Source organism: Canis aureus, chromosome 13, assembly GCF_053574225.1.
Source record: "Canis aureus isolate CA01 chromosome 13, VMU_Caureus_v.1.0, whole genome shotgun sequence".
Taxonomy (NCBI): domain Eukaryota; kingdom Metazoa; phylum Chordata; class Mammalia; order Carnivora; family Canidae; genus Canis; species Canis aureus.
In genome coordinates, this window is record NC_135623.1 from 33,623,785 (window position 1) to 33,650,660 (window position 26,876).

At 36.9% G+C, this 26,876-nt stretch overlaps 1 long non-coding RNA gene across 11 annotated transcripts in view; it reads left to right on the forward strand.

Moving 5' to 3' along the window:
- Nucleotides 1-26,876, forward strand: part of LOC144282262 (uncharacterized) — a 146,730-nt gene that overhangs the window by 36,500 nt on the left and 83,354 nt on the right. For 10 of the 11 annotated variants that reach the window (XR_013350637.1, XR_013350635.1, XR_013350636.1 and 7 more), the window contains one exon: nt 23,783-23,904. This is a non-coding gene — a long non-coding RNA (uncharacterized LOC144282262). The remainder of the gene's footprint in view (nt 1-23,782; nt 23,905-26,876) is intronic. The other variant, XR_013350634.1, reaches the window with a different exon arrangement.

Here is a 26,876-nt window from a genome sequence, read left to right on the forward strand (position 1 = left end):
TTGAATGCATTTCTCACACATATACTGTCTGCACACAGACTTCTCACTTCAGGTACCTTCTCAGATGTTACCTTATTAGAGGAGCCTTCCTTAGCCACACTGTCTAAAAGATCAATCCTCCCTATGGCACTCATCACTTCTTAGTGTTTTGTTTTACTTCTTGTCACTTCATGGCACTTCTCACCAACTAACATGTTATGTTTTTGTTCATTAGTTCATTCTTTGTTTTCCACCACTGGAATTTAAGCTCCTTGAGAACAGGGACTTTATTTTGCTGTATCTCTTCAAGTATAGTGCTTGCCTTCTGGAAAGTGCTCAAAAAATATTTGGGAATGAATACGTAAATTAAGTTCTTTTCAATGAGTTGAATGTGTTCTTCTCTTCTTTTGTCTGAATGACTCATTTTTCCAAAGCAGACCAAAATCAAATTCATCTTCCCTATGCCACCATTTTTTTCTACTGGAAAGACTTAATTACTTCATCTTCAAAGTTACTGTTGCATGTTATAAATAATTATTTCAAAGCATGTTGTTTTTTCCCAGCATATTGTTTATAAATGTTGTTTGTATTATTATATATGTGTTTTTCTCAATATAAAATATTAGATGTGATAGATTGTGTACTAGGAGCTCAAAATAAGTCCAAATTAGTTAACGAGCTTGAGTTGATAATACCAGTTATATTACAGGACCAGAGGCTTCTCTTCACAGTTACTTGGGCGGGGCCCCAGAACTGGTGAAAGTTTTCATGCTGACTGCCCTGGATGTTCCCTATCTCTGCTGTTTCATCCACTGTTACAGTGATGCCTTATTGCATGCTGAGAATAAGCATCACTCCTACTCGATTACAGCTTAAGATACAAATTTGGGGTAAATCAGTGTTTCTTCATGTTCTAATAATAACAAATAAACAGAAAGTGTTGGGCTCTGCCCTTTCATCTTTGTAACAGAAATTTGCCTCTAGCAATAAGCGCTGATTATATTTTCTCATGTGAAGCATTGAGTGCAGGACCAGTCCCCACACTCACTGCTCAAGAAAAGTTGTTGAAGAGAGTCCAAAATTGATTAATTATTTAATGGACAATAAATTTTTTTAAAGATTTTATTTATTCATGAGAGACAGAGAGAGAGAGAGAAGCAGAGACACAGGCAGAGGGAGAAGCAGGCTCCACGCAGGGAGCCCAATGTGGGACTCGATCCCGGGACTCCAGGATTATGCACTGGGCCGAAGGGAGGCGCTCAACCAATGAGCCACCCAGGCGTCCCATAATGGACAATAAATTAAAAGCGAGTGCTAGATATAAAGAAACATTAAAGTAATTTCCCCCTCTTTGGAATATTCGAAGTACCCCTCCCCCCACTGGATAGTCAAAATCACATTTACAGCACATATAACTACAATGTTGTGTTGTTAAATGTAGAAATACAAAGGGGGTCTGGGCAGCTGGGCTTGGCCCTAACTTGACATATCAAGTTAATTCATTCTACAGGATATAGGAAGACAAATGTACAAAATCTGCCTTCCTTAAAAATCTCTATTGCAAAAAAAGAAGAATTATACTCTTTCTGGATATTATTGAAGTCTTTTAGAACTTTAGGAGTTTAATTTGGGGCTTGAAATTAGGGTTTTCTCCTAAATTGTTAAGTTGTTCAGGAAAGCACCTTCTGAAGTATTTTAAATAACACGATTGCCTGACAATTACTTTGAACACACTGAATAATTTTCTTTCACTGAGAAAAATCTGAGGTCTTGAAAAAAATAATGTGTGTCTGTGTGTCTATGTCTGTATATATGTAAGAAGCAAAGGGAGCGAGGGAGCAGAAGCAGACAGGAGGACTGGGGGAGGGGCTGGGCTATAAAATTCTGGAGTAACAGTCCAAAAACATAATAAACAGAATTCCTTTCCTTATAACTTGCCAAATAATCTGAATAAGCTACAATTTTCCTGTGGCTAAAATCATAGAAGAATCTATATAATTCTTCCTGTGGGTTCTATAGGACACAAAAATGAACCCTAGAGGAATAGAGTCATGAAGAAATGAAAAATCTTCTCTCATAACCTTATTCTTTAACTCTCAAATTAGGCCTACAATGCACACAGGCTGCTCCTCAATCCCCCATCTCCAACTTTCTCTTGATATTTTTAGAGCTATATCTGCACTCTCTGTTGACATCCTAATATTACTTAGATTTTTACTTCTTTTCTAAATTTGAAAGTCCTCTCAGACTGTAGGTTGGCATCCCTGCGACAGTTAATGTTTTGCCAAGTCTCCTCCTAGTAGCAGTTGGTCCTTATTTTCTATCTCCAGTGTAGCAATCAGTGGTGGTTCTTTATTCATGTGTCACAGTGTTTGGAGTAATGATGGGTGGGTTATAGTTGATACTCCATCCCATTATGGACTTTGTTAGTAATAAAATAAAATTTTATTAATGTTATGTTAATAAAATGAAATTCATGCTAAATTATAATTTCAGATGTATTTAAAATAACTATATCATAGATAATCATAAATAAATATGGAAGATGTATTCAAAGGGAGAATGGAGATTGTTGAAGCATTTTATCTAACTATATTGTGAAATTTCATCGCAGGCTTTCAAAAATGTCAAAAAACTGATCCCTTAATAAAAGTATGGATATATTTTTAAAAGATTTTATTTATTTATTTGTGAGACACACAGAGAGAGAGAGAGAGAGAGAGAGAATGGCAGAGACACAGGCAGAGGGAGAAGCAGGCTCCATGCAGGGAGCCTGACATGGGACTTGATTCTGGGACTCCAGGATCACAGCCTGGGCTGAAGGTGGTGCTAAACTGCTGAGCCACCCGGGTTGCCTCAAAGTATGGATATTTATTATAATTTTCTAATAGAAAAATATTATATCAAGACAGTAATAATTTCTTTGGGGGAATTGTAAAGAATTTTATTGTATGATTCATTCTTTAATAAAACTAGAATAATAAAAAAAAACTAGAATAATAGTAGGAGAGATGGTAACCTTTGTCTTAATATTAAGTAATCTGAATTGTTTTAACTCAGTAGTTACTGAAAATCCTACTTAAGGATCAGACAGCCAGTACTATAAGGTTAATTTTACTGTGTACAGGGGAGCAGCAATATAAACTACTTGAATACATTTTGAAGAAATGAATGAATGATTTGGGTGAAACACTTTGTTAGAATATATTCTATACTGTATATATTCAATAGTGAATATCATAGGACTATAATATAATTCATCAACTTGGAGATTCTTTTAAGCTCTTGCCATTTTCAAAAAAGGAAAAGTCATACTTAGAGTGTAGCAGGTGAGAGAAGTTTATTTTTCAGGTTCATCTGTGATAAAGCAGGAAACATGTCCCATCAGGTGTTGGGGAGAGAATGTGACTCAAGGTCCAGGATAATCGGTTCTTCTCTGACAACCTCTATTTTCTTCTTAAAAGTCGGTTTCTGTTTTTCTCTACAAGATCTCTGCCACTGTAGGTAACCGCTAAGTTACCCTCTGCTTTGGGTTTTACTGTTACCGCTACCACCACCCAAGTGTTCTTGCTGTGTCCTGTCCTGCCCAGAGCTTTGAGTCACTCAGAACTTCTCCCTCAGGACATACTCAGCTGAGTAAGGTATCATTGGCTTTGGGGAACGAAATATTCTTTGTTGTTGGAAGGAGGCTGTTCTATACATTATAGGGATGTTTAGCAGCATCCCTGCCCTCTGCCTGCTAAATACCACAAATAGTTCTCAAGTTGTGACAACCAAAACTATCTCCAGACATTGCTAAATGTTCCCTTTGGTTTCAACCACTTACACTTAAAACTTTCTGCTTATGCATCCCTCCTTATGGTCTCTCCCTTCCTTCCCCTTCCTTTCTCTCCCTCTCCCTTTCTGAGTCTCTCTCTCCCTGATTCTCACTTCCACTCTTTCTCACCCTCCCTTCCCCCCCCCCTTACTATTTCACAGTTAAGCTCACTTTCAGGGAGAGAAAGTTTCCCAGATAGTGATAGTATGCCCAGCCAGTACCTTCCATGGTCTTTCCATGAGAGTTAAATAATATCTATCCTTAAGGGAGGTTAAATAAACCAAATCAATGACACAATTTCCCTTTTTTCTGTTACCATTTATAATAATTTATTTTTGTAAACTTTTGTAGAAATAATATCTTTAGTTGTGAAGAAAAATTTATTTAAAGTTCAATCACTCCTTCCTTTTCAATTGTTTTTTTAAATCAAGTAAAATAAAATAAATTACTTTTAATTTAAAATATAATTATTATGTAATTTAATTTTTTACACAAGGAGTTCTACCCACCACTTCTATCAGTACATATAGATCTTATATTCTGAAATGCTTGGCTCAGATTCAGATTGACACTTACTGGTAGTCTTACCTTGGAAATATACGTAACCCAATTATGCCTTAGTTTTCCTATTTTTAAGTGGGGATAAAATTAACACCAACCTTGTAGGGCTTTAAGAATGCTAAAATGATTTAATATTTATTTTTTAAAAAACCTTTGTCTGTTAAGTGAACAAAATAATAAATATATCCATTAGTCCCAAAAGAGACAATTCCATGGTTATCTCCTATATCAAACTCACTCATCACATTGTGTATTTTAAATAAGTACAGTTTATTGTGTTAATTATACTTCAATAAAGCTAATATAAATATATATTTATAAATTTATATTTATAACAGTGTTGACCTAATAATAAAAAAGTGGTTGTTTCTAGATAGTGGTAATCTGGGTGGTTTGTTTACAGTTAAAGTACAGTTTTATTAAATTTAATTAAACTTTTTCTCTGCATTGTTTAGATTTTTTATCATGAGATCAACACAAACTGTCACTTTCTTAGAGGGAAGCATTTTGAGTATAATAATGACGCCAATATTCATTTGTAATTCTTTACAACCTGTCACCCTTTCTTTGGCTTCTGATACAATATTTCTTATCCAAATGTCTGAAGACTATTAAGTCATTTTATATTTGACAGGCACACATCTCAGAGAAGACTTACTTTGCCATCTCTGAATGTGGCTATGAAAACTTATTGCATAACTTCCCCATGTGTTGTATTTCTTTCCTGTATTTGGAAACAATGCCTTGAGTAAGTGAACCTTCCTTATGTTTAACTTAATAGCATGAAACAATTTAAGTGTACTGTTGCTTCCTGTCTACAGAATGCAACTGCTATTAACCAATTTTAGCTTAGCAATTTTTCACATAGAGGAAGTGCTATATTCTTAAATTTCCTCTTAGAGGAGCTAAGCTCCTCTATGTAAGATTAACTTTATTTCCTGTATTGCTTGTTTCTTATTGTTTCCGCAGGCTGTACAAAAACATGACATTTTCCACGGAACTGTGTCTGAATGGGCCAAACTTTTATCAATTTCTATGCCATAATGACAGGAACATCCTCCTGTTCTTTTCCCTAATACATAAAGTGATCCTTTCATACTTGAAGCTGTAGGTAATTGGAAGATTTTTAAGATGAGACTATGGATGACAAGACAAAATATTTCAGCATGATCTGGCTACCAATAGTCTCATGTATTTCAACATTTTAAGTAGTGACTATGTGAAATACTTTTTAAGGTTACTTTTATTTTTTGTTATAATAATGTACATTACCTGTAAACATTTAGAAAATGCCGATAATTATTTTATTTCATCATCTCTCCCTGATATTGGAAATAGCAGTGGTCTTCCCTGTGCCTACTTTTGTGTGTGGATGCAGGTTGGGGAGGGCAGAAGTGTGCTGGTTATGAGTCTTTTCTTAATTTACAAAATCAGGGACATCTGGGTGGCTCAGTGAGTGCCTTTGGCTTAGATGGTGATCCCAGGGTCCTGGGATCGAGTCTGGCATCAGGCTCCCCACAGGGAACCTGGTTCTCCCTCTGCCTATGTCTCTGCCTCTCTCTCTCTGTGTCTCTCATGAATAAATAAATAAAATCTTAAAAAACTAATAATAATTCACAAAATCAGCAATCACAGAACAGCCTTAAATCCCTCTGCCTTTTTAAACCTTGGGAGCAGCTTAGAACCAGTATACCTCAATTTGTTGGACATAATTATATTCTTATTCAAAACCTACTGTCTGACCAGCTACTCTGTCAATATCCCCAGTCTGTTAAAGTATCATTTTGATTCCCTGTATGATTCTGTTACATCTCATTCATATAACTACTTCCTTACCACTTAGTTCTTTCTCTTTTATCCTTTAATTGTATCTTTTCTATTGTTTATTAAAGATACTTGTGATAATTCTCATTTTCATTTTCAAAACACCTCATGATCTCATTTGGCGGCTGCCTCTGATATGGTCCTTCTGCATGCAGATGAGTTATCACGTTTAAATAGACATGCCATGTCATTCACTGTATTAGATTTTAATTTTCTGTTAGATTTTTCCATGTTTAGATGCCTTCCTTGTCCTCCTTGGACACTTTCTGGAATCTACTTTTGCTTTAAGCCTCATTTCAAGTCTTGTTTTCTCTAAATGTCCTCTGAGAACACATTTATTCTTATCCTAGTCTGATTATCTTTATTTATTTATTTAATTTAATTTAATTTTATTTTATTCTATTTTTTTTTTAGTCTGATTATCTTTAAAATTAAAGTCCAAGAATTTAGAGATAGAAGAACTCTTAGAGATCATGTAATTCAATCTTTTGGTGAGGCCTAAAGAGTTTAAGTGAATTTGTCAGTGTTGGCTGACTAGCGGGTGCACAATTAAGATTAGAATTTACATTTCCAAATTTTATATCACATGATCATGATCTTTCTCCAGTTTTTTTTTTTTAAGATTTTATTTTATTTTATTTTTTGAGAGAGAGTGCAAGAGAGCAAAAGCAGGGGGAGCTGCAGAGGGAGAGGGAGAAGCAGGTTCCCTGCTGAGCAGAGAACCCCATGTAGAGCTCAATCCCAGGACCCTGAGATCATGACCTGAGCTGAAGGCAGATGCTTAACCAACTGAGCCACCCAGGCACCCCAGCAATTTGGTTCTGATATTTAGTCACATACTACTTTCTGGTTTATTTTATTGTCTCATCGTGTGAGTCTTGTTTCCCAGGTTGGTAGAGGCTTATTGAAAATCAGGCTCATATTTGGGTGTATATCCTCCACATGCGCCAGCCCAGTCTGAGCCATGGAGCTGTCATATGTGCACATCTCCTCTCCTTTCTTTCCCTCTGTGTGTGTCAGGGGGTACCCTAATTCCAACTATAGATTTAGCAGATATCTGTTTTTATTTTTTAATTAAAGACTATTCTTTTAGGAGTAGTTTTAGGTTTACAGCAAAACTAAGAAGATAAAGAGATTTCCCATTTACCCCCTGCTGCCACACATGCATAGCTTCCCCATCATCAACATCCCCACCACAGTAGTACTTTTGTTATAATTGCTGAACCTCTATTGACACATTACAATCACCCGAGGTTCATAGTTTACATCAGGACATTAGGGAGATGTCTGTTTTCAGGGGTTTTTATTATGAAGTCTTTATATACCCAATATAAACTTTGTTGGAGAATTCTGTAATCTTTTGTGTTGAGTTTTGACCAAATACTAGATCATAACATTTTTTGATGACTCTCATACTCTCCTCTATGTCTGACATACTGATCCTTATTAATCAGGCCCATTACCTCTCTTCCTTTTGCTTTCCTTGGCAGTAGGATAAAGCAGTCCTCTGTATGTGACAAGAACTCTCTCTTCTCCACCAAAACGAATCTTTCAACGAGGCCACAAAGACCAGAGCTCAGTGTAACAAAACTTTCTGCATCTTTTACGATCTGCTTTTTATTTCTCTGGTCCATTACTTAATTCTTATTCAGGTTTGTTTGGTCATGAAATTGTGACAAGCAGTAGTCCCTGTGTTCATTAGACAGAGTACATCTTTGTCAATACATGTGTAGGAGTTTTGCCTCTCTCTGACTGGCCTCACCACAAATACAGAAGAAGTCTATAAAAACTTAAAATGTGTTTGGTGGATAGGAGGTTGGGAAGCAGCTGCTGTTAAGACAGTTGTGTGGAAACCAAGTGGCTGAGTCCTAAAATGCACTCTATGGAGAGAGAACAGGTTTGTACATAAGGAAGTTTTAGAGGGAAATGCCCTTTCACAAGGGAGCACTCCCTCTGGAACATCAAGTTAGTAATCTAAACTATACTTTACTATTAAAACTACTCATGCTTAAAATAAATTGTCTTAGTCATTAATTAAATCATAAAACCACTGAATAAACTAACTGACATCTCTGTAAAATGAGGATTTAATTATAAACTTTAATCTTGGCAATGCTGCTTGAACGAAACTTAAAACTGTGACCGTAACTGTGTATGCTCAATAAAAGGTAACCTTTGCACTTATTAGCAACACTTCCCCCACTTAAGGGGTTTCCTTTCCAGAAGCTTTTGGCACATCTGACCTACTCTCCACTTTATTGGTCCTTAGGAGACATATGGACTTTTTAAAATATGGATTCAACATTCAGAAGCCTCTCAAATGACTTCTAACTCAAAACTTATGTTTGATCAGAATTTCAACTTGGAGAGATAAAGGAAATGTTAAGTAGCAGCATAACACATTCCTTTTCACATGTAATTTATTTATTTATTTTTTACTATGAGCTCATAACGTTTATTACCTATCGCAAAAATGAATTAGAAAAATGCTGCTTGCCAGCTATAATATCCCTTCACATTTAACACTTGCTGGGAAATGGACTGACTTTGAGGAAGTACTTTTGCATTGAGGTGATGTGAGGGCATAGCACAGGGGCCATCTGCCCTAGTGCAGGCTCATCTCCTTGGATACCTTCTTTTATAGCAAGCCCTAGAAAACAGTAGCTCTATAATGCAGGCTATCCTTGGGGTTTTGCTTATTAAATTAGTGAAGATAATGGAACTTTGCTAACACTTCCCAAATCATATAATGGCTCATACAAAATAGTTTTTTTTTTGAAAAAAATAATTGCTCACATAGATTACCTGTTAGGTGGGAATTGGACCAAATGTCTTCCTCAGCAGTCATGTAGGCTCCCCAGTGGATGTTCTGTCATCTTCAACAGATGTTTTCAAGGATACCTGTTGAGCCACCATCCTTGTCAGCTTGAAGGGAAAAGTGTGGTGGCTTTAGGAGAATGTGTGGTAGATTTTCATAGACCAGTCTTGAGCGTAGTGCATACCATTTCTGCTTGCCTTCCATTGGCTCATTGGTCAGATGGCCATACTTAAGTACAAGTGAAGCAGGAAAACGTTCTCAGGATTTGTGTCTGGAAAGAAGAGACATTCATGGATTTGGGCGAGCAGCTGGTTGTTTCTGCGACACCCATTCAAGTTCATTCAATTTCCATTGGTGCAGACAAGGGAATACCTTATGCTTGGACAGATCTTAAGAAAGCTTGGTCTTCTGAAGGCAAAAATAGGAAAGGTTGGTCTTCTGAAATGAGATTCTTTTAGTCAACTTCCTGGATTTTAATTCAAGAAAGTAGACCTGATTTCCCTCAGTGAAATTGAAATCATTGCTACCAACACATATAACTTCAAATAGATGTAATTTATAATAGATTTTACAAAATTTGTGATCATATTTTCTGTGTTTGGACAAAGTCAACCACCTCTATCCCTGTGTAAGCCTGTATTCTATCCTTTACTTGACCACTTCAGAGCTAGGTCAAAATTTCAAGGTCTATAGAACCGGTTTGAGTTATTGGATCTTAAAACTCAACCAGGTTTCCCAAAAGGATATATTCTTTTTCATTCGGAAGAATTATACTAAAAACTCAAATGAGGAGTTATACTGTCCTTTGGATGTAAAGGTCTTACATGTTGGTGGAACTGAAAGCTTCAGAAGACTTCACACTAAGTTCAGTCTTACATTATTCAAATGGACATAGCTTTCCTGATAGCAAGTTGTGCGAAATTCACTTTTCCCTCTTCTCCTTTCCTTTTATTGTCCGTTTATTTGTTCAGTTGGGAAATAAAGACTACTAAAGCTTGAAAAATGTTTCTTCTAGCAGGACAGATTATCTACTGTGGTAACTCCAGTCCATAAGCCCTTCTGAATAACTGCCTCTTCCCTATTGTGACACAGGTAGCTGCTTTAGTGGGGCCTACACTACACCTCCTGGTAGTATTCCTTTTTTTTAAATTATTTATTTATTTATTTATGATAGTCACACAGAGAGAGAGAGAGGCAGAGACACAGTCAGAGGGAGAAGCAGGCTCCATGCACCGGGAGCCCGACGTGGGATTCGATCCCGGGTCTCCAGGATCGCTCCCTGGGCCAAAGGCAGGCGCCAAACCGCTGCGCCACCCAGGGATCCCTCCTGGTAGTATTCCTAATAGTGATTCCCTAGTAGCTGGATTTTCAGTCCAGATTACCCCCAGGAAGCCCACTTGTTCTTTACCCAGCTTGCTCTGGAAGCTACAACTGTACACAACACTTTATAGAAGGTTTTTTCAGTGGGGTGACCAGCTGTCACAATTTTCTTGGGACTGATGAGTCTTTGGGGGTTCTAAAATTGTGAAAATCCCCAGCAAACTGGGATGAATTGGTCCTCGTGTAGTCTTAAAGTTGTCTAGAACTTCTAGGTAACAACAGAAGCACGAACTACACTTTCTTATCCCTCAACTTGACTTTGTTTACTCCTGAGGTAGTAAACCTAACTCACTTGCCCTTAGCTCAGCAGAAAGTAATTATCAAATTGTAGTCCCACACCACATGCATCAGAATAGGAGTGATTTTTAAAATATAAATCCCAGGGTTCTACCCCCAGATCAACTGCCCAAGCCTTAACAGTTGGGGCTTAAAATCTCAAATTCCTAATAAGGGCACTATGGTGAAATGTGAATGTACTACAATTTGGGCTTTATTTCCTTGTGGAACCCATTTATGGATTGGTGAGAGATTCTCCTTTGCCCACCTGTCTGGATCAACTTTAGGTAAGTAAAGTGCTTGCAAAAGCCTCACACATTTTTCAAGGCACTCAACTTTATTTAGGAAATATAGGCACTTATGTAAATAAAGCTCCAAATTACAGTTAGAAACACCAGGGATTGCCAAACCTATCCCCCATACAAGAATGTTTGCTGTATATATGGGACTTCAAATATCTTTTTCTCAGTGGCTCCCTCTCCTCTCCCTCCCAGGGCAGTCATTGAACTTCCAAGCTCCCATTAGGGTTTCCTTTCTCTTGTCTGTTCCATAGCAGCCATTATTTTATTTTTTTTAAAGATTATTTATTTATTTATTCATGAGAGACACACACAGAGAGAGAGGCAGAGACAGGCAGAGGGAGAAGCAGGCTCCATGCAGAGAGCCGGACGTGGGACTCCATCCAGGGTCTCCAGGATCATGCCTTGGGCTGAAGGCAGTGCTAAACCGCTGAGCCACCCAGGGATCCCCTGTAGCAGCCATTATTTACATGGACTTTACTGCAGTCATCTGTACCACTGTCAAATCCTCTTGAGGGAAAGCTGCACTTTTTATCAACTCCGGCCTATTTTCTTTGCCATTTTTTTCTGTCTCACAGTCATTACCCCAATGAATGTGCTCTCCTCCCCTGGAATATGAGATGTGTGGCCCTTCTCACCCTGTGTCAGGCATAGTATGTACAACTCTCCTGAGATAACAGGCCTCCCTCTTTTCCTCCTCCATAGCCTCTAAGCTGGATAATAGGTTTTCTGTGAGGGAAGAGAGAAGGCAATAATTATCAGGTTTCAACTTCTTTCCTTAATTGCCAGTTATTAGCTAGAACTTTCCTTTGCTGGACAGCATACTCCCCAATCTTCATTTTTTAAAGAAAAGCCTGTGGAAGGAAACAGCCTGGTGTGGTCATAGTAGATCTTTCCACTAGATGGCACTCCTAGGTTAGTTTTGTTTTCAGTTTCCTTCAGTGCAATGGATTAATTTTCACATTGAACCAAGAACAGAAACCCTTGATTTATATTTCATGATTTACTTGGCTGGTTACAGGGATGAAAGTATTTCACATTGTTTCAGGAATTTAGGAATACTGCATTGTTGAATCTGAGATATACTGTGGTATGTTGGGGAGGGGGTATATCATAATATAGGCAAACAGTAATAAGCAGATGAATACTATTTGTTACTGCAGACCAAAGACCTCAGAAAGAGGGCCTCTTTCCACAAAGATGGAGCTTGGGCCTTCCTATATCTTTCACGGGACAACTCTATTTCCGCAGGTACCTTTCTTCCAACTCCTAATTAAGCAGCACACGAACCATCCTGCAACCTTTCACTAGACCTTTTTTCTTGATTCACTATACTTAAACAGACTAAGTTATAGTAATGACTTTGGTTATACTTCGTGTTTGTTATTCCAGTCTATGACTACTTCAATAGAAAATATATTTCCAGAGAAGATATGCTCAGCATTTTGGAGGAAGGTGATTTTTCATTTTAAATGCCTTGTCCAAATTAGTAAGACATTTAGCAAGTATCAGTATTTAGAGGCAGGAGAAATGGAAGTTTGAAAAAAGAAAGAAAACCATGAGTAATAACCATATGCAAGTAGAATTTATGGTCTTAAGTTGGATGCCCCTCTTAGGAAAGTGGTGTCGACTTGGAAGAAAGCCAGTCTTAAAGAGGTTAGTAAATGCTTTTTTGTTGTGTTCCTAAGGAGTATGGCCTTGGAGACAATTTGAAATTGTTCTGAAGAACTGCTCTGAAGCTTATTAGCTACAAGGCATTTTAATACAAAAGGGGAAGAGAGGGATACATGCTTGTGAGCAGTTCTCCCAACACTTATGTCTTAGTACAGTAGGATCTCATGTATTGGGAAGCATTACTATTTTTTTTAAATTAATCCTCTTTAAATAGTTAATAAATAAACACATGTTGGATCACTTTGCTTTTATACTTTAGAGTTTCCTTGTTAATGCTAATTTTCTGCATTTATCTGGGAAAGAGTGCACTTATTTGCATATTTGTAGAAAGAGGAAAAAAATGATATTAGAACTGGGGTGGAGGCAGGATTGGGAAAAGAAGTGAGGTGAGGTTTTAATCCTTCAAGAGAATAAGGGATAATAAAAGAGAGGGTTTGGAAAGCATAATACAAGTTAGTGGGTATTAGTGGCCGTTAGCTTGTGGAAAAACCATAAAAAAACTGGTTGAATATGTTAATAAAGTATGGGCTTATTCTTGAACCCATTCTGTTTGCTGTTGTTTATTATATTTATGATAAACTCTTCACTTAGACTTTGATAAAAATAAAATATACTAAAAATATATAAATGATCAAGGCCATTTTAGATTTTCAAGTTGTTAAATGACTGAATTTCTTGACTCTTTCACAATGATGATGTCTTTGAACATTACTTATAAATCTCAAAGGTCCTAAAACTAAACAGGTTTTTTTTTTTTCAGTTTTTTTTTTAATTGGAGATGTTTTCTACTTTATTCCAGCCTTTTAAATGTATATGCATAGTCTGAAGCAGGTTCATAAATTTCTGTCACTTATAGGGAATCTTGTCAGAGAATGACTATGAATTAACTGTTTTCTTAGTCATACCCTATAACAGACTGTTATTTCAGTTTTAAAATATTGAAACAAAATAAAAAATCTAGCAATTAGCAAATACATTTAGAAAAATGGCCTGTTACAATGTTTATCTTTTTTGTTGGAATGAAGCTTTGATTGGGTTGAAAGGTAGATTTATATTACCACTTCAAAAAAGGCTGGTTGTAGAGTCTCCAAATAACAAACTAAAGTAATACTATGAAGTGTGGACACCTGCATAACACAGATGTTGCAATGATGTGAACTTCCCTTATTTCTGACTGCTTTTATGTCTTACAATGGCATTCTGAATTCCTGCCACTTCTAAAACAAGGCAAGTAAGTTGATACTGTCTGTAACTTTATTAATAATGTTTTCAATAATTCATATCAGCAAAAGATAGCTTCCTATAAAACAGGACACAGGACACACTTCCATGAGCATGTGTTCCAAGTTGACAGTGGCCTGTTAATGACAGTTTATGGAGATTAAATTACTTTTTTTTTTTTTTAAGATTTTACTTATTTTTCATGAGAGACAGAGAGAAGCAGAGACATAGGCAAAGAAAGAAGCAGGCTCCCTGTGGTGAGCCTGATGGGAGACTCCATCCCAGGACCCCTAGGATCACGACCTAAGCCAAAGGCAGACGCTCAACCACTGAGCCACCCAGGAGTCCCTGGATGAAATTATTTTTATCCTATTTATTAATATGCTAAGTAAAACCACTTACTGGAGTCAAGACAAAAAGAGCATTGAAACTAAGCAGATCCAGAGTTGTAATCTTTATAAATTTTCTGGATGCCAGAATTCAACAGATTTAGGAAAATGCAGGGGAAAAAACCCTATATTTTAATTGTTTTGAATGAGATTTTGCAGATATGAAAAATACTAGAGTTGTTTGACTGGTAGGCTTAAGAGAGTGCTTCTCAAACTTTTAATATATCAGATTTAAGGCAAATAAAAAGGTATACTTAACAAAGCCAGAAAGAACCTTAGCATTTCATTAGTCCAAGAGATAGTTGTTATTTTTGCTGAGTGCAAAATTAGTACCAGTGTTTCTTTTCTTTAGGAAACGTTGCCAGTAGCCACAAGTAATTGCACATTCCTGATAGCTCTGGTCTCAAATGTTCAACCACTTATAGGAATGACTGACAGTGTAGAGAATTTTCCAATTTTCTTTTCAATTTTAGAGATAACACAAAAACCAGTCTATATATAATTATTAATGAAAGCACATTTAAATATAAGCTGCAACTTAAATAAAAATTTTAAAGAAATACAAATGACAAAATGTATTTGGTATCTTTCTCTAAATTTTTGACTTTACCAACGTCTACAAATGTGCTTCTAGTTTTCATTTCAAGTCTGTATTAAATGAAAAATTCAACAAAGCTGGTTGAATTTTTTTTTTAATTGAGAGACCTTTAAGATTTTTTTTTTTTTTTTTTTTGAGAGACCTTTAAGATTTTAAACTTAGGTTTGGCTCTTTTGCTTCAGGCTTCAAGATGGCACCTGGAGTCCTTATTTATGAATTGACCTATAGCCACCTGCTTAGGAGTGGAGAAGGAGATAAGAAAGGAAAGTAGGAAGAAAGAAGGAAATGAAAAGAACGAAAGAATTAAAGAAAAAAATGGAAGAAAACAGGGACAAAGGAATGGAGAGAAAAGAAAGAACACACTGACTTTTGCTGTTTCTCTCTTCTCTCTCACTTCCTGGAATATGAGTACAGAGAGAGAGCTATCATTAGGAGTGGTTTAACAGTCAGTTTACTCATTTTACACAGTAGTAAGTGCCTCAACCTTAGAACTCTTTACATAGATGATTCACAAGAATGTTATATAGGTAAATTATAAATGTAATTAAGCCATGAATACACATAGATGCTGATTTGTATAAATCTTCTAATGAGATGTTTTTCTTAGTCGGTATCAAATAGCTCACACACACACAAAAGCCTCCTAAGGAACATGTCCTCTGCGCAATGGCTACTTAAAATCCATTTATAAATGATTTCATGGAGGAAGAGAGGAGCTAAGATGGCAAAGGAGTGGGAGGACCCTAGGCTCGCCTCTTCCCTTGAACACAGCTAGAGAAATATCAAATTATTATGAATACCCAAGGACTTTATCTGAGTACTGACAGAACAAACTGCACAACTAGATGGAGAGGAAAGGTCACATCGTGGAAGGTGGAGGTGCTTAGATATGATTTGAGGAAGAAATGGATCACAGGTGCTGCAGAGGGAAGGAGAAGGGAGAGAGAGAGACATGGGAGCTCACAGGAGATCCACAAGGAAAACACTTCTCCAAAGCCATTGACTGGAAAAGTGAGATGGATTGATTTTCATGAATTTTCACAGCCCATGAGGCCCGAAGACTGGAGTTTTAAGAAGTTGGTGGTGTGACTGATGTGGAGCCCTGAGGGTGGTGTGGTGCTAAAGTGAAGAAGGGCAAAGGCTTGGGAGCAGACAGTGTGATCTGAGGATCCCCTGTGATGCACTGGCAGGGACAATTCTCTCTTCTTGGAGTGCATCAGGGAGAGGTGGCATTGCCGCTCCAGGGACAAAAGAGCTGGCAAGAGCCATTACTCTGCCCCGTCCCTCACCCTTGGCACAGAGATGCCTACTGAGGGTGGCTAACCTGGATACTGGCCCTTTTCTGGGCTGTACTCCACGCACCTGCACTTTGGTGCCTTCTACGATAAACCTACATAAGTCCTGGCACATGAGACTCTTCCTAAGAAGACTGGCATTGATCTGTGCCACGCCAGGTCCCTAACGTTTGGAGTCTTAAACTCAGTGGAGGGATACATGAGACACACAAGGGGAGATTGTTCATTCTTCTGGGAGGGCTTCCTGGATAGCAGCAGGTGTGAACTCCCTTCTCCAGGAATAAGAGATGGGATTGGTGCTATTTCTCTCCCCTGTCCCTCAATATAAACTAACTTAAGTAAACAGTGAAGAATCAACACTGGAGATCTAAAGCACTTACACAAGCCCTGCCCCCTGCATTCTGCAGGTGCTTCCTGGGCAAGTGTGCCTAAGAACCAGTGCAGTTTTTCTGCCCCTCACCCAGAAAACCAGCACAAAGCCACTGCATGCACCTTGTCTACTAACCAAAGAGTCCTGCAAAGCTTCAGCTCTAGTGGAGATAGCATCAGGCCTCTTAACAAGCAGACCAGAGCACACCTAGTTAAAATTTGCTGCACTCTGGCCAAGATCCAAATACTCCCCCACTGCAGGCAAGGAAAAACTCTACAGAGGACTCATGTGAGGGAAAAAGTAGCTAAAATACAGCAGCAGAGTGTACTCAGCGTATGCCAGAGATCCTTCCTAGGGCACAATGCCTTGGACAGTATATGGCTCTTCTTCATAAAGCCATTACTCTCAGGAGCAGGAAACATAACAGACTGTCCTAATACACAGAAGAAGACAATAGACCTAGACAAAATGCCAAAACGGAGGAATTCAACCCAAAAGAAAGAACAAGAAAAAGTCATGCCTAGGGATTTAATCAAAGCTGATATAAATAATATGCCTGATCCAGAATTTAGAGCAACAATCGTTAAGGACACTAGCTGGGTTGATAAAAGCATAGAAGACATCAGAGTATCCCTTACTGCAGAGATAAGAGACTTAAAAACTAGTCAGGCCAAAATGAAAAATGCAATAACTGAGATTCAAAATTGTCTTTAGTGACCACAAGGATGGAAGCTGATGAACAAATAAATGACATAGAAGATAAAATTATGGGGATCCCTGGGTGGCGCAGCAGTTTAGTGCCTGCCTTCGGCCCAGGGCGCAATCCTGGAGACCCGGGATCGAATCCCATGTCGGGCTCCTGGTGCATGGAACCCTCTGCCTGTGTCTCTGCCCCCCCCCCCCCTTTCTCTGTGTGTGTGACTATCATAAATAAATGAAAATTTTAAAAAAAGAAGATAAAATTATGGAAAATAATGAAGCAGGAAAGAAAAGAGAAAGAAAAATATTAGATCACGAATGTAGACCTAAGGAACTCAGTGAGACCATAAAGCATGATAACATTCATATCATAAAAGTCCCAGAAAAAGAAGAGAGAAAAGGAGGCAGAAAGTTTATCTGAGGAAATTGTAGGTAAAGACTTCCCTAATCTGGAAACAGACATCCAAATTCAGGAGGCATAGAGAACGCCCATCAAAATCAATGAATGCAGGCCAACACCTAGACATATCCTAGTTAAATTTGAAAAATAAAGAGATGAAAGAAATTCTACAAGCAACACAAAAGTAGTTCCTAACTTATAAGGGAAGACAGATAACATTAGGAGCAGATCTTTTCACAGAAACTTGGCAACCAAGATGTAAATGACATGATATGTTCAATGTGCTGAATGGGAAAAATCTGCAGCCAAAAATACTCTATCCAGCAAGGCCATCAATCAGAATAGAAGTAGAGAAAAAGTGTTTCCCATATAAGCAAAAGGTTCATCACATGTAGGGTTCATCACCACTATGCCAGCCCTACAAAAAGTATTAAAGGGAACTCTTTTAGTGGGGGAAAAAAAAATCAAAAGCAACAAAGCCTAGAAAGGAACGGAGAAAATCTCCAGAAACAATGACAAAACACTAATAAAACGGCACTAAATTCATTTCTGTCAATAATTACTCTGAATGTAAATGGAGTAAATGCTTCAATAAAAAATGTAGGGTGTTAGATTAAAAAAAAAAAAAAAAAAAAAACCCAGACCCATCCATATTCTGCCTACAGGAGACTCTTTTTAGACCTAACCAGACATGCAAATTGAAAGTGAGGGGATGGAGAACCATTTATCATGCAAATGGACATCAAAAGAAAGATGGAGTAGCAATACTTATGTCAGACAAACTTAGATTTTAAACCAAACTGTAACAAGAGATAAGGAAGGGAACTATATCACGATTAAGGGATCTATCCAACAAGAAGGTCTAAGAATTATAAATATTTATGCCCCCAACTTGAGAGCACCCAAATATACAAAACAATAACAAACATAAGGAACTCACTGATAACAATAAGAGTAGGGAACTTTAATCTCCCCACTTACATCAATGGACAGATCATCTAAACAGAAAATCAACAAGGAAACAACAGCTTTGAATGACAAACTGGACCAGATGGACTTAACAGATATATTCAGAACATTTCATCCTAAATCAGAATACACATTCTTTTTGAGTACATGAGAGATGTACTCCAGATGTTCTCCAGAACAGATCACATATTAGGTCACAATTAGGCCTCGACAAGTACAAACAGATTGAGATCATACCATGCTTGTTTTCTGACCACAACACTATGACACTTGAAGTCAAACAGGAGAAAAAAATTTGGAAAGACCACAAATACATGAAGGATAAAGAACACCTTACTAAATAATGAGTGGGTTAACCAGGACATTAAAGAAGAAAGTTAAAAAAAATACCTGGGAACAAATGATAATGAAAACATGACAGTTTTCAAAGTCCAAAATCTTTGGCTGCAGCAAAAGTGGTCATTAGAGGGAAGTACATAGTAATATAGGCCTACCTCAAGAAGCAAGAAAAATCTCAAATATACAGCCTAACCTTACACCTAAAGAAAAAGAACAAATTAAGCCTAATGCTAGCAGAAAAGGAAAATAACAAAGATTAGAGCAGAAATAAATGATATAGAAACAAAAAAACCTGGTTGAATGGATCAGGAAACCAGGAGCTGGTTCTTTGACAGAATTAATAAAATTGATAGATAAAGCCCTAGCCAGACTATTCAAAAAGAAAATAGGAAGGATCCAGATAAATAAAATTGTGAGTGAAACAGGAGCGATCACAACCAACATCACAGAAACACAAATAATTAGAATATTATAAAAAAATTATATGCCAAAAAATTGGGAGATCTGGAAGAAATTAATAAATTCCTAGAAACATACAAACTACCAGAAGTAAAACAGGAAGAAATAGAAAATTTGAGCAGACCCATAAACAGCAAAGAAACTGAGTTAGTAATCAAAAATCTCCCAACAAATAAAAGCCCAGGGCCAGATGGCTTCCCAGGGGAATTATACCAAACATATAAAGAAGAATTAATATCTATTCTTCTCAAGCTGTTCCAAAAAATAGAAATGTAAGAAAACTTCCAAACTGATTCTATGAGACCAACATTACTTTGATTCCAAAGTCAGACAAAGATCTCACTTTTTAAAAAATGTAATTACGGGCCAATGTCCCTGAAGAACATGGATGCAAAAGTTCTCAACGAAATCCTATCAAATTGAATCCAATAGTACATTAAAAGAATCATTCACCGCCATCAAGTGGAATTCATTTGTAGGCTGTGAGGGTGATTCAATATTCACAAATCAGTCAGTGTGATACGTTGCACTAATAAAGGATAAGAACCATATGATCCTTTCAATAGATGCAGGAAAGCATTTGACAAAGTATAGCATCAATTCTGGATAAAAATCCTCAATAAAGTAGGGATAGAGGCAACATACCTCAACATCATAAAGGCCATATACAGAAGACCTGCAGCTAGTGTCATCCTCAATGGGGAAAAACTGAGAGCTTTTCCTCTATGATCAGAACTAAGAGAGAGATGATCACTCTCCCCATTCTTAGCATAGTACTGGAAATCCTCACCTTAGCAATCGGATACCAAAAAAGAAATAAAAATGTCATCCAAATCAGCAAGGAAGAAGTCAAACTTCCACTATTCGCAGATGATATGATACTCTATATAGAAGACCCAAAAAATTCCATCAAAAAGTTGCTAGAACTGATACATGAATTCAGTAAAGTTTCAGGATACAAAATTAGTATACAGAAATCTGTTGCATTTTGATACACCAATAATGAAGCAGCAGAAATAGAAATCAAGGAATTGACCCCATTTGTAGTTACACCAAAAACCGTAAGGTACTGAGGAATAAACCTAACCAAAGAGGTAAAAGACCTGTACACTGAAAACATAGAACACTGATGAAAGAAATGGAAGAGGACACAAAGAAATGGAAAAAGATGCCATGTTCCTGGATTGGAATTATAAATATTATTAAATTGTCTATACTACCCAAAGCAATCTACACATTGAATGCAGTCCCCATCAAAATACCACCAGTGTTTTTCACAGAGCTAGAACAGTCCTAAAATGTGCATGAAACTGCAAAAGATCCCAAATAAGCCAAAGCAATCTGGAAAAAGAGAAGCAAAGCTGGAGGCATCACAATTCTAGATCTCAAGCTATATTACAAAGCTGTAGTCATCAAGACAGTATGGTTCTGACATAAAAAGAGATGCATAGACCAATGGAACAGAATAGAAAACCCAGAACTGGACCCACAACTATATGGTCAACTAATCTTTGACAAATCAGGAAAGAATATCCAAAGGAGGGGGGTACTGTCTCTTCAATGAGTAGTATTGGAAAAAGTGGAGGGTAACATACAAAAAAATGAAACTGGACCACTCTATTACACTATACAAAGATAAATTCAAAATGGATGAAAGACCTAAATGTGAAACAGGAAACCATCAAAATCCTAGAGGAGAACACAGGCAATAACATTTTCACATCAGGCATAGCAACTTCTTACTAGATACATGTCTGGAGGCAAGGGAAACAAAAACAAAAATGAGCTATTGGAGACTTCATCACAATGGAAAACTTCTGCACCATGAAGGAAACAAAACTAAAAGCAGCCTTCAGAATGGGAGAAGATATTTGCAAATGACATATCTGATAAAGGGTTAGTATCCAAAATCTATAAAGAACTTATCAAACTCAACACCCCAAAAATAAACTATTCAGTTAAAAAATGGGCAGAAGACATTTATAGACATTTTCCCAAGGAAGACATAGATGGCTAACAAACACCTGAAAAGATACTCAATATCACTCATCATCAGGGAAATACAGAACAAATCTACAGTGAGATACCACATTATACCTGTCAGAATGGTTATAATTAACATCACAGGAAATTACAGATGTTAGCAAGGATACAGAGAAAAGGGAACCGTCTTGCACTGTTGGTAGGAATGCAAACTGGTGCAGCCACTTTGGAAAAAGTATGGACTTTCCTCAAAAAATTAAAACTAGAACTACCCTACGATCCAGCAATTGCATTATTGCATATTTATGCAAAAGATACAGAAGTACTGATTTGAAGGTATACATGCACCCCAGTGTTTATAGCAGCATTATCAACAGTAGACATATGGAAAGAACCCAAATGTCCATCAGCTGCTGAATGGATAAATAAGATATGTGTGTGTGTGTGTGTGTGTTGTGTATGATATTGGAATATTAGTCATCAAAAAGAATGAAATCTTGCCATTTGCAATGATGTGGATGGAGCTAGGTATATCTTAATAAGCAAAGTAAGTCAGAAAAAGACAAATATTCATTTTCACTCATATGTAGAATTTAAGAAATGAAGCAGATGAACGTAGGGTGAAAAAAAAAAGAAGAAAACCAGAAAATAGACTGTTAACTGTGAGAGTTGCTGGAGGGGAGGTGGGCAAGGGGATGGGTTAAATGAGTGATGGGTATTAAGGAGGGAACTTTTGATGAGCACTGAGTGTTTATGTGTAAGTGATGAATCACTAAATTCTCCTGAAACTAATACTACACAGTATGTTAACTAACTAGAATTTATTTATTTATTATTTTTTTTTAACTAACTAGAATTTAAATAAAAGTTCAAAACTAAGGTATAAATGAATGAATGAATTCATGGAAATAGAATATATCATGTGTTTTATAGGCAAATTCTGGACAAAAAGATTGATTTAAAGGAGTGTCATGCTCCTTGGCATCACTGGTATCATTGGTAGAAGAAACAGTTGTCTGGGACTACTGCAGATATACCTGAGTTCTTGAGTAGTAGCCAAGTAAAACTGTTCTCAATCTTCTAAATATTTATCTCTTCAGCTCAGATTTTCAGAAGAAATTGGCCACATTAAGGAGAGTATGAGCTAGTAAAATTGTCATACCTTTTAGATCCAATTCCATTTTGTAACAAATATCCTAAAATTAAATTCATCGGTAATATATCTTATCTATAAACATAACTCATAAATCTACATAATGCCCATTCATAATAGTAAAGGACAATAAAAGAACAGATGATAAAATGATCTATATTACCATATGTAAATACTCAGGCACAAGTGTACTAGAAAACAATCTAGTTAGGTATTTGCACTTAAACACAAAACCATCGTAATGCAACAAACAGCTAAACAGTGTAAACTAACACAAGGGTTTTGTTTTGCCAAGTATATTCTCATAATACCATAAATGATTTTGGTCAATGTCATGATTTTCTAACACGGCGAATAAATCTTAAGGCTCCAGAAAGAAGTGAAAGTACAATTTTTCCTTATTATACAGTACTTGCGTTCCTGGAAAAATCAATGTATATTTAAAAATATTTTTTAAATGTTTTTATTTGCAAAGTACAGTTAGATTCATGTAGGAAAATACAAATCAAAATAATCACAGCATAAGACCACCAGGTTTCTCACAGAGTTCCATCTCTCTGAGTTGGAGGTTTCTCTCTTAACTTCAGACCTTTGGCAATACTAGGAGAAGAGAAGGAAAACAGACATGAGAATGAAGACAAACCACAGAGTAGCACAGCTCCTGGTTTTCTTATCATCATGATGACTCTGAGACCCAAAACTGGTCTCCCTCTTAGTAACACAAGTTGGCTCCTGGCACAAGGCAGTGAGGGTACATAGTCAAGTCAGTTGTCCTTGAACAACATTTGCCCTTCCTAAGAACTGAATACAGCCCTACTAGTTAAGTCAGTAGTACTGGGTCACTTTTCCAAGGTCATTGGCTACACGAATTAGAAATTCCTCAGAGAATAGAATGGAGAGTGTTGCTAACCCCAGATCATCTATCACTAATAAAGAGATGTGTTTTTTTAAAGATTTTATTTATTTATTCATGAGAGACAGAGAGGCAGAGATACAGGCAGGGAGGGAGAAGCAGGCTCCCTGTGGGGACTCCATCCCAGGACCCTGGGATCATACCCCGAGCTGAAGGCAGATGCTCAACCACTGAGCCACCCAGGTGCCCTAGTAGCTTAGAGTTCAAACCTATTTGCAAATCTTAACTTTGCAAACTACTGAATAATGTTCAGTATTTACTTAATCACTCTGAAATCTCCTACCTTCACTTCATGGGGCTGTCATAAGGATTAAACGAAGTGTAGTAAGTGGAAGCTAAACTTCATTCTTTCTGTTTTCTCATAAGATATCCCAAGAACAGAAATAGAAAAACTCAGCCGGGATGTGATGACAGGAAACATAAGCAGAAGGAAAAGTAAATATTCCTGGGAGAGAAGAAAAAAATAAGTGTCAAACTGGAATAGATAAGTTGAGACTTAATTCCACTCTGAAAATTAAGATTTTATTCTTTTATTTGGGTAAAAAGTGACTGGAGCTGTTGTTGCTTATATGACAGAAACTACAAGGAAGTCATTGCTCTCACCATTTATTGAGTAGATTTCATATGTATTCCTTTTTATTATTTTTTAATGGATTGAAAGGAATAAAGACCTTTGGGAATATTCTTTGTTAAACTAACATCACTGTGGATATAGCAACATCTTAAAGTATCTAGTTTATCTGCTTAACTTTCATAATTTAAAATTGACATTGACAGAAAAAGGTATATAAATAGTTAAAATTTCATGATATTATAAAAAGAAACATTGACATATATGCTTAGACTTGGGGGAAAAAAGTATAAGTCATGATTAATTATGCCCTGACAATTAATTCTGCCCTAAAATACAATTTGTGATTATTAGAAAGGGACCCTCCTTGATTCATTTGTTCATTTATTTTAGCATAATTAATTATTAATTTTCTTTTCAAATAAAAAGTTTAAATTCCTGCTCTAGTTTAAGCCCTATGCCAAGTCTGGGAATCCAGTGATAAATAAAGTTACAATAGAGAGGGTGACAAAACATGAGAGACTCCTAACTCTGGGAAATGAACAAGGGGTAGTGGAAGGGGAGGTGGGCAGAGGGATGGGGTGACTGGGTGATGGGCACTGAGGGGGGCACTTGACGGGATGAGCACTGGGTGTTATACTATATGTTGGCAAATAGAACTTCAATTAAAAAAAAATACCTAGGAAAAAAAGGGATCCCTGGGTGGCGCAGCGGTTTAGCGCCTGCCTTTGGCCCAGGGCGCGATCCTGGAGACCCGGGATCGAATCCCACGTCGGGCTCCCGGTGCATGGAGCCTGCTTCTCCCTCTGCCTATGTCTCTGCCTCTCTCTCTCTCTCTCTCTCTGTGACTATCATAAATAAATAAAAAATTAAAAAAAAATACCTAGGAAAAAAAATACCAGCCTTCAAGGAAGTAACATTCACTGCAAAGTACACTCTAGAAACAAAGCAATGATGGATTTTTACATGGAGTTTGCCCACATACACATATTTTTCCTGCTTTTCCAGTTTTGCTTTCTGCATTATGTATCACTCATGTAAGGACAAGGCATAAACTTCCTTTAATTACTAAAACACATTTTAATAAAGATGAAACCTCACAAAATAAAAATAGTTTATTTTTTTCCAGGCCTAGAAAGTAAAATTGTCAAGTAATTTGTCATGTGCAACAATCTTCATGATGAATTTGGCCCAGCAACCCACCTATTTCTTATGGCTGATAGCACGAAATAATTTCTATCGAAAATTATGAGGAAATTTTAAAGACTGTCAAACATCCTTTTTGGAGATCCTTGCTTTTGAGTGTTTGAACATCATGCTGCGTTTTTCACACTGTGATGATTAACAGTGAGGTATCGTGTTTGGCCCTTACTCTGATGCCTGGAACTAATGATTCACTCCAGTGACTTTCTTAACTAGAAATTTAAGGCCTTCAAATAAAAATAAAGAATGTTTCTAGTTCTCACTCAGAGCTCACAGTGCACTCTCTCCCATTCTCATTCCCAAACTGGAGCAGAATGTTAGATGTGATTTGGTTCCTGAGGGAGCTGAAATTTTTAGTTGACTAATTTTTAAATGGCAAACTTAATTTTACCCTTCACTTGAATCTGAGTTTCATATTGAGGAACACATGGAGGACTTAATAGGAAGTGTACTAGAAATCATAGCTTTGGTCTCAAACTTTTTAGATATTAAATTTTTAAATTTCATTAAAAACAAACAGCTCAGGAAATGTTTGAGATAAAATTGGGACTGATAAAAAATGTTGCTTAAGTTCAAATGAAAATTGTCTGCAATATATTGCAGTATATTGCAATATATTGCATTTGGTTCTAGAAAAGTTAGTTCATAAATCTTTGTTTTCCTCTAAAGAGTCTCTGTAAATGACCTCTCAATATATGTCCCTAAAACACATTGTCAAGTTTTTATTCTATGTAGTTATTCAACTTAACAGTTATTGAAGACATAACATATAAAGCCAGGGTGCTAGGCATTGGAGTCCCCAAAATGACTGTGATATGGTTCTTTTTTTCATTTGGTCATAGTCTATGTATATTTATTAGAAGGACAGATCTGTCTCCTGAAATCATCTTATATAAGAACTTCCTATGTATGGAGACCACATATGAGCTACAGATGAACAGTTTTTCCCTAACTTCTCTGAAAAGTCCTCAGGCTCTATATGAACATTTAGGTAGATCTAATTATTAGTGTAATGAAAAAATATTTTTATTTTCTTCTGGTTGATGGCACAGGATATTGTTTTAAAGTTATGACTACTTTTCCACACTGTCCAGGGGATCACTTCACTGCACAGTTTTACCAAAGTGATGCCAGAGAGCCTGAGGAACCACCTGTATTATAGCCATCGGTCCTCAGCTCCAACTGCACATTAAAATAACCCGGAGCTTTAAAAAACAGCAAAGCATCCACTCTGGATTAAATAAGTCAAAAATCTGTGGGGCTAGAACCAGGGAACCACTTTCTGTTTATTTCCTAGAGTAATTTTAATATGCAGCCAATTTCAGCAATACCACCATAGACATTTGCTATATCAAAATGGCTTTAATCAGATCACTAATGAATTCAGAGTTACTAGTTATTGTTTTACACCGGAAAGGCAACATGGAAAGTAGGTGTTTTATCCTATTATATATTACATAAATCTTACTCTAGGTATCTTCCCTCCAAACTATGGAGGGCTAGGCTCATCTCTTACATGCGATTGTATTGCTGGAACCTCTTATTCTTAACTTCTCACACGATGTAGGTGTCACATCTGGAGCATCTGTGACATTGATAGTTCAATTGATAGCTGTGCATTGATAGTTCACTGCCTCACAAAGCAGCTTATTATATTAGTGGGAAGATTTAGCCATCAGAAAACTC